The sequence below is a fragment of the Maylandia zebra genome, linkage group LG15, assembly GCF_041146795.1.
Source record: "Maylandia zebra isolate NMK-2024a linkage group LG15, Mzebra_GT3a, whole genome shotgun sequence".
Classification (NCBI taxonomy): domain Eukaryota; kingdom Metazoa; phylum Chordata; class Actinopteri; order Cichliformes; family Cichlidae; genus Maylandia; species Maylandia zebra.
The window spans coordinates 39,052,645-39,062,248 of record NC_135181.1 but is presented as its reverse complement, the minus strand read 5'-3'; the positions used below and the strand labels follow the sequence as shown (position 1 = coordinate 39,062,248).

Sequence of the window (9,604 nt, the reverse complement as noted above, 5' to 3'; positions counted from 1 at the left end):
TTTCGTCATCGCTTCTTCTTGAGAAACTCTAAAACATTTTCGTAAATAACCAATAAAAAATCTGTACTTCCTCCTTACACTGATATTGTGCGTACACTGTGCTGTGTTAGAGGCATCACTGACTCCTTGCTAGCCCAGCATTATTTTATTTATTTATTTATTGCGTTCAAGGCTATAGCATGAGGCAGCGTTCCCTTTGCAGCTGTTATAATATTTTCTCTAAGGGAAAAGTGCTCGTCGCTTACTTACGTGACGTCACGCGAAAAGATGGACGTCACTTCCTGCAGTCAGACAGCCAGTTCAGGCCAGTTCATCGTTGCTGTAGTACTCGGTCTATCCCATTGAGCTGTCAACACACTGCAAGCCTCCTCTGCCGCGACAACATTTTTCTAATCAACTTAGCCCGTTTTCTCCGTCAGCGACGTTTTTCATCAGATAACAGCTACTTTCTTCTCAATATGACTCGAAGGTGATCTTCAGCGTGTCCAGGTGGTTCTGGGTGAGTGTCTTATAATGAAATATCTGTGCGGTTTTGCCTTCATCGCTGTCACCACCATCATCATCATCACCCATGTGTCTTTCGTTATCAAGCGCGGCTAAATGCTAAAAGCGGTATGGTTCTAGCTGATGCGTGTGGAGACGTCAGCCTCATCCTTCTAGCAGCACGGGTGGAGAATCACCACGGTTGCCTCTGAGATACAGTTTTCCTTTTGGCAGCGATTAAATTGGGAAAACAGCTCAACAGTGGAGGATACCTGGACGTTGTTTTTAAGCTAGTCAGGCTAACAATGCAACTTGGCTAATGTTAGCCAGCTAGCAAACATTCAATCATGTCTTCTTATCTGCCCAGACCCACCTAAGTGGATACCTGGGATTGTAGCCAGGATTGTTCCCCCGGAGTAATTTTTCCATTTTTAATACAGATCAGTTTTGCTGGACAGCATCCGGTCATATCCTTTATGATACTGACAGTACGTAGTGACAGAAAATCAAGAATTTTCACCCTTCAAGTTGTAAACATGTGCATGCCAGTTGCGCAGTTGTGATGAGCCTTTTGATCTGCAGAAGGCTTTTTTTCTTATCCAGTTATCATTTCGTTGGCATAAAAAGTAAATCTGAAGACGCTTTAAACTGTTGGGCGTACAGTTTAATCTAACACACCTGCTACATTTCATCCTCGAGTAATTTGTAGGATTGGAAAAGTTAATACACCTGCAATAACTACAGCGTATGAAAACATGCTAATAAAATAACTTTGACTAATGTTTGATAGCATTTAATCACAGGTCTTGTGAAAGGCTTCTCGTGGTAGCTGCATTGAGTAATATATATATATATATATATATATATATATATATATTTGTAAATATTTGATGTCTTTTCACTTTAACAGAGCCAGTGTTATCTTCAGTATCACTAGTTAGTGACAATATGAACGTTGAGTTGAGTGGAGTAATATCCATTCCTCTAGATCTTCTTTCACGTGAGACCTTGAGCAATATGGGATTCAGATGTAAGATGAATTGCATTTATTCATAAAATTTGACACTATTGGTCTGTAAATAAGATAGGTCTGTTCAGCACTTAAAACTATTTTTTGTTTTAAACTGGATAAAGAAGAATTGAAGAACTAAGAAGCTAACTTGCCCTTTTACCCTTGGACTTGGCTCTTCTCTGTGAGGGAGCTTGAGGTCTTGTCAAGCTGAGCACTTGAAAGCGGTTTAAATTAAGAAGTTTGGTGCCAGTATTCCACTGTCCTTTGAGCCAGTGCCTGTAGGGCTTTTACAGGTGAGCTTGAACACATCAACCTGTGATGGAAGGCCTGCCAGTGTTAATTCAGAGCAGAGATGTCAAATATCCTGACATGGTAAAAGTCCTCTCAGCAGCCCAGCGCTGTTTGATGTGGGAGCCTCGGAGCAGTGTGATAGAGAAACGCAGCTTTCTACTGCTGGTATCACAGTTTGCCTTCAGTAAGACCAGAACACTCAAGTTCTCAGCAAAAGTGAGAATGCTTTCAATGAAAATAGGAACAACTGCAAAATTTAACAGACCAGTGCAAACCTGAGATTGCAGTGTCATGTTGATTAAGACTTTTTAAGGCTTTAGGTAGCAAAGTGAGGTCATAAAAACACCGAAAACATCTTGACAAACATGCGCTGTACGACCTTAGAGCATTGTTTATCAGGTGTTATTAGGCTTATATGGCAGAGCTTATTTGCAGATCGTGACTGTTGCTTGCTCTTATCGGCACCCGTCGGGCTCTTTCAGCATAATCAATTGTTACAAGTGATATGAGTGGAATCTAGATACAGTCTAGTAGAGTAGGTCTTCTACTAAGTTATAAGTTGCTCTTTGATGCATCTATTGGAGTATGAATGTGTGTGAATGTTAGATAAAAAGCACTTGTTGACTGAGTTGAGTAAACCATAGATAAAAGTGCTTGTATGAATCGGTGTGAATGGGTAATGAGGGAAGTTATATAAAGCACTTTGATTACTCAGAGTAGAATAGCTCTATAAAAGAACCAGTCTGTTTATTCAAGAGGCATCTTCTAATGATAATTAGATCATTGGTTATATTAAAAGAATATATAAACTTTTTTTTTAACTTTCCTTATACCGGGTTAAAATACGTAATGCATGTTAACAGCACAGTTGTACCACTAATCCACCTTGCAGTAGCGGAGCGACGCACTTATATTGACACAGGGGAAGTTTTGGGTTTCCTAAACTGATGTTTCATAATAAGAAACAACTGCTGAAGTCGAGCTTTACTACCATTACATGGATGAAATGCTGAATGACACTTGGCTCCTTTGCTGCTGACACACTGTAGCTTTAAAAATGACCTGTAATTCTACCTTTTACTCTGTTAGCTTGTAGCATGTAATCAGAGTACCTACTGAATATACCAGACGTTGGCAGTCCAGCCCTGTGACTTGGCAGACTGTGGCTACTGTTTGGGTTATTTTCCTCACTCGTTTCTCATATGAGGATAGGAAAGTGTAAAAAAGCTGTCTTGGTGTTACGACCGTGTTGAAAAAGTTAATACCTAATTGAAATTGTGTACTAGTACACACCTCTGTAAAGTGAAAAGCACAGTTTCAAACAATTTTCCTGTTAATCCAAGATCATGCGGTCAGACTTGAACTTTAGCATACTTTTGATCTTGAGGATTAAAGTTTTTCCCAGGCTTTTCCCTCTAGTATTTTCTTTCCATAGGAAAGGAAACCAAGCTCTCTGTCTTCTTTTCTTTTTTGTCTTTCACCGTCTGGAGTCATCCCTTGAAGTCCGTTTTCACCTGACACAGATGACGATGGCACATCATTTCAGCAGCTCTCTTCACAGTTTTGTGTTTTTGTTATATTTGTTTCTGCAGTAAGGTGCAAGAGTATATGATGTAAGGTGATCTCACCTTTAACTACCTTTAAACTAAGCCAGTTTTCCTAGTTTGTCTTGAGACCAGTTTTTCAAGCTCCTCGGCTGGACGTTTCTTCGAATAACATGGAGAAGTTGTAACAGTTCCTCTGTGAGTTTTAGGTTCTGTGACTTAGGTAATTCCTGACAGAATTCATGATGTTGAGATAAACAGATACCATCTTTTGCAGGACTTTTTTTCATGTATTTTTTAAAACAACTTAAGCTGTGTGTTTCTGGTCGATGTCTTGCAGCTGAATAAATTTGACATGGCTTTCTGGTGTGATTGCTGCGATTATAACCATAACTAATATTTGGATTTCTTCAGATTCCTTACACAGCTATCATTATTAATTCTGTTGTTCATACATGGGGAGACTCCTGATCTTTCTTTAATCGCATTAAAATTGAATATGAGCACGGCAGGTATGAGATAGAAGAGTTACTGTTAACATTTTGCAACTAGTGATCAGAGTTGGTGTTACTGTGTCGTGGTTATACTGATGCCTTTATACGTGCCGATGAACACACTGAAATCATTTCAAGATTTGTATTGAATAAATGAAGCATTTAACCACTCAAATCCTTCTTATTTTCGATAAGTTTTAGCTTCAGCACTTCAGACAAATTGGATTCCCGTTCTTAATTGCATGTCGGCCCACGTTTGAGAGTCCGAGTTTCTTTTTAAAGGTCGGGTTTAAAGATTTGAAGATTGGAATGCTCAACACAGCCTCAGCCTTGCAGTTCTTTCTTATTTTCTGTTTGTGTAGGTTTAGGGTTCATGTGGTTTGTGGTTGTGCGTTATAATCGTTATGCCATTGTGATGCTCCCCCAGATTGACAAAATATATCGGATGACAACTTTGTCTATCGTTTTATGTTATACTCTATTGTTTATTTCATGCTGCAGGAAATGCACTGTTTACTGCAATAGTTTTTTTGTTGCTTTAGGTGACAGTTTGCAACAGTCACCGTGGCATCCCAGAGAGACCAGCCAAAACAAGTTGAGGCGCTTGTTCCTAAATTTGGGGCTACCTCTGTAACAAAGTCTGACACCGACTTTGTCAGATGTAAAAAAATAAATAAATAGTACTTCCCATGTGATGATTACATAAATTATTCACTGAATTTACAGAAAAAGTGTTTAGATTGTTTGTTTGTTTTTATCCCAATAACAATATATATCACAAACTGATTAACTATAACCAACAAGTCAACACTTTACATCATTGTTTTTTTTTTTTCATATCTGTGTATGTACCTAAACCCAAAGGATGCAGTAGATGCTCTATGTGCATGAATGGAACATACATTTTAGGTAAAACAAGCAAGTTAAAATTGTATTCAGTTATTTATAAACTTATGTTATGTGGTGGAGAACTTTGAAGGCTGTCTCAGGAACTCATTTTAGTCTACACAGGCGAGGAAGGGCAGGTAGTTAAAAGATTTTATTTATTTATTTTTTAAAGTGAACCCAGAAGCTATAATGATAAACAACATGACTGGCTCATGATGGGAAACATAGTTTGGCTTTAATACCCAATGAGTAGGAGGGGAAGTGATAAAGAAAGCGCATTGAGTTCAGAGTATGATGGCAACAAAACACTTTTTCCTCCAAATGCTTCCATGAATTATAGACTTATGTCATTAGGTCATGGCTCATTGTTCACTTTTTCCTTTTTGTCTTGTGTGTTGTAGAACAGGACAGAAAGGGAAAGGAGTATATGTCTACTCTCATTATTTATTTGTCTCTTTGCTAAGATAAAAATCTACAAAGTGCCCGAGCATTATGTGCAAGCAGTATTTTTAATTAAATCCCACATGCTAAGTGAATCTTTGACCGCTAATCATTTGTTATTGTTAAAAAAAGAAAAGAATGGAGAACAAGAACGGTTCTCTGGACGCTTCTTGTATGCCGTGTAAATTTTATGTAAGTGGATATACTTGCATCAAAGAATTTTGATGACATATTTTAGTGTTTTCTAACAATTTTTGTAGTTGGTACAGTAACTAAAAAATATTTCACAGAATAAAAATCCAGAAACATTGGTAGCCCACTTTGGTAGAATTTGTTTCCATACTGGCCATATGTAATGTTCCACTTGCTGACTTTAATGATTGTTTGTATATTAAAGCCATAAACTCCGCAATCAAATACATGCTGACAATATTGTGGTTATATAAGGCACTGGGCTGTGTAAAAGCTGTACAGGATCATAGATGCTTTAGGACTCAAATAGGTGTTCATGATTGAGCCTCTGAGGTTTTATAAATTTATATTAAGTGGATTTTTTTTTTTCATCTTACAGAGTTTTTGCAGGAACTCGGATGATTGCAATGTTTTCTCTTGTTTGGGGAAAAAAGATCAACAGCTGCTTAATGTTTTATTTTTTCCCCAAGCAAACATTGCTTATTAATGGCAGATTGATTAGTCTAAGGCCACATTGTTGTCTCTTATTTGATTAGATAAGAGACAACAATGTGGCCTTAGGCTGGGCTCAAGCGATCTATAAATATCTGTGAAGTCATGTTGGCTCCTGGAGGCCTCACACAAGGTCCTCAGTGTTCCAGTGTGAATACTAGTTCCTCCTGTCACTCTTGTATTCAAAGCAGGAGGCATACCTTATCTGCTGAGCAATTGGCTGGTGTAATTCTAAACTTTGGAGTGAAGTGGAAACAATTTCTTATCATCTTGGCACCTGAAGTACTGAGATTCTGAAGTCCCTGGGAAGATGTAAAACTGGAACCTGTTTCATCCTCAACATTTAGTTTGGAGGCCACAACATGCTTGTATATTCTCAGTAATGAATAAATAACAAAACCAAATGAACAGTTTGTCACACAGTAAATCTTTTAATAATTTCAGGTGTAAAATAGGTCAAAAGCTTTTATTAAGATAGGTACAGCATCATAATGAATAATTTAAGTTTTGAAACCCAACAGATCCATCTTATATGAACAGACTTCTTATTCCACAGTGGTGCCAGTTTAGGTTTTGGACTAAACTCACATTTAACCCATTTTTATTTATTTATTTATTTAATTCTTTAGATACTTAACTTTAAAAAAAAAAAAAGAAGAAGAATTGAAGTGTTGTTGGAAAAGGTGGCAATAGGACCAAATCAAATGATCAACTACAATCAAATTCTGAAGCAATCTTTCTGTATCTTGATGAAGTGACAATTAAGGAGAAACTCTGAACAGTTTTGGCTATTTGGTAATATTGGTTTGTAAATGTGTATCCTCAGTTAACCTTCAACCTACCTAAGACTCAGAATATTTGGAAATCAATTGTAATGTGTGTGATGTAATTTTTAATGTTTTTTTTCTCTTGGATTTTTCCATCCAGGGTTCCAGGTTAGTGTGGTTAGAGAGCAAGCTAACTGTGGGGAAGAGGACCGCCTGGGGCATTTTGTCCCTGGCTCTCAAGGTAGGTGCACAGAAACCTTCAAAAAACATAATTTTGTTAAAAGACTTGTGATATACTCACTCAGTTATGTTGCTGAAATCTGCCGAGGCATGCTTTAATATTAGTCAGTTGAACATTCACGTTAAGCAGTAATTTAGTTATGTTCAACTGTTTGTGGTTTTCAATATCTAATTTATCCACATATCTGAAAAAAATCTTCATTTTAATTACCAGACAAGCAAAGTGTTAATAATTTCCCCTAGGGATCAATAAAGTATTCTGATTCTGATTAATCCCCAAGGGGTCACTTGCACAGCAAATATGATGGCCAGCTGCTGTTTTACTTCATGAATTAAGTAAAAGGAAGGCAACAACGAATACTATATTTTTCTTCTCTCTGTTATGATGCAAAATGTTCTATTGTTACGGCAAACTTTTAACCATACCCAATTTTCTTATTATGTTGCAATATTTCCATACACCTTATTTATTTACTTTGTAACCATTCCTAACCTGGCAGATAGGAAAAAAAATTTGACTCGACTTTTTCTTAGCTTCAGTTAAGTTGTCACATAGTGGTACTTGAATCATAAATGGGGTCATAAGTCTGGTAAGGTTTCAACTGCTGTTGTCTGTTTGGAACCTGTAATTAGAGGTCACCACCCTCTGTTATCTGGATAGACTACGTAACAGTCTTGGTTTCAGTAACCACATAAACTTGATACTCTGTAATCCTTTTTAGCTGCAATTTATATTTGGATGTTGTGTCATGTAGGGCTGCTCGATTATGGCAAAAATGATAATCACGATTATTTTCACTGAAATTGAGATCTCGATTATTTGACGATATTTATTTAACCCTTTAAGACCTACCATAGAACCAAGTCCGCCAGAGCTTATATTATTTTTTTTACATGTTGTAGTGCCATTTTTGGGAGCATTTCAAGTTGCTATACATCAATACAACTGTTATAGCCCATATTTTAATAATATGTATGCATTAAGTCCATAGTAATTACATTAATTGCAAAAAAGTGCAATAAACTACAAAAAAATTGAAAATCGTTTTTTTTTTTTTTTTTTTTTTTTTTTTACATATATTTCTACTTGGGGAAATTTAAGAGGCTTATCCCTCAAAACTTTAAATACAAAAAGTTGCAAAAAATAGTTTCCCACCACAGGAAATTTATTTTGAGTGTCTTCATAGTTTTATTTTGGAGATACAGCAATTTTTATATACTGCAGGAAAAACAAAAAGCAATCCTATGATGCAAATTTGCAAAGAAAACAGCATGTGCATCAAAATAAACTATTTCCAGCAGTGCAATTCGAGTTCCAAGCATCCCAGAAACTATTCAGAAAAGTATAGAGTCAAACATGACTTATAAAATCACCAGTATAGGCTTTTAAGGCCTACAAGTAAAAAACTACATTTTCCACGAAAATGACGTCACTTCCGGTTTCGGACAGGAAATGGCGGACATGCGATAGTTCGCGTTGACGTCTTTTTCAATGTGGGAAGTGTTACGAACAGCTGATAGGAACGGCAAAGCGTGTTTCTGGAATATTATGTTTTTGTTCCTGCAAGCGCTTTATATGCAATTTTTGCAAAGCTTTATGTGGAAGGAAACCGTGACCGAGGACAAGCTGATGGCATAAGATGTAATTACAACTCCTCCGGTTTCATATGCAAAACAAATTATTGTGCTAGCTTACACGGTTCCGGTTCTACAGGGATTTAAAGGGTTAACAATAACAATGTATTGAATAAAGACTTTAAAAAATAATATAAAATAGTGTGCAAATACTGGTAATAGTGCAAATGTTTGCAATATAAAAAATAAATGAAAAATGTAAACATCTACTTTTAGTGAACTTTGCAGTGTTGCTCTGTGGTGCAGCTATGCTATGACACCGTAGCAAAGTTTACACACTATGTCTACTTGATCCACGTCTGACTCCGCCAACCCATAATGTTTCCACACCACTGAAGTTTTTTTTTTTTTTTTTTACCTCTCTTTTCAACCAACGGCAGTCACTCTCCTCTCCAAATAACTTCTGCATAGCTTTCCGAGCTTCCCTCGGGTCCTCTTAATTGTTGTGACGCGTGTTCGAAATGCAGAGAGGTGCGCTCGATTTGCCACACGGAGCAGCGCGAGAGTAAAGCACGATGGAGGGGCTAATAATCGGCTCAGTCATTTTTAATGATCGTTGAAAGCCCAGATCGTAATCGTGATTAAAATTCGATTAATTGAGCAGCCCTAGTGTCATGTTATGTCATTGAGGTCATTTTTAACATAGTACTCTATTTTAAAATGTGTCATTTATTTGTCATTCTTCTGTTTGGGGTACAAAACAGTACCTGATTATATTTAGTCATTGATCTAAGGCTTTTGATACTCTTTATCGTGACTGTCTTATGAGGCATCTTTTTTTGGTTTTGGTGGCAAATTGTCTCAGCTGTGTTATACAAGCTGTGGGGTCTGATGGCTTACAGTCCAGCCTCATTAGTGTCAACAGAGGTGTGCCACAGGGTTCTATTGTAGTACCACTTTAATACAAAATAGTTAATGACTCAGGTGTAACCTTTAACGGTCCAAAGCATATAACACCACTCTCTGTTACCAGAGTTTTATGTACAAAAATCTTTGATTAACCTTAAATTGTTGTCAAGCTAAATGCATTAAATAGTTTTAATGCATTCCATTTCCATAAATAGTTTTATGGAAAGATTGCCAAGCATGCTTTCTGCCTATAAATCCTCCTTGATGCTAACTATT

The 9,604-nt window shown here is 36.9% G+C and overlaps 1 protein-coding gene across 2 annotated transcripts in view; it reads left to right on the top strand.

Annotated features, from left to right (window-relative positions):
• Positions 1-297: 297 nt before the first annotated feature.
• Positions 298-9,604, top strand: part of atp13a3 (ATPase 13A3) — a 48,958-nt gene continuing 39,651 nt past the window's right edge. For both annotated transcript variants that reach the window (XM_014413737.4, XM_014413735.4), the window contains exons 1-2: positions 298-499; positions 6,765-6,845. The gene's annotated coding sequence lies outside the window, so the exon portion shown is untranslated. The remainder of the gene's footprint in view (positions 500-6,764; positions 6,846-9,604) is intronic.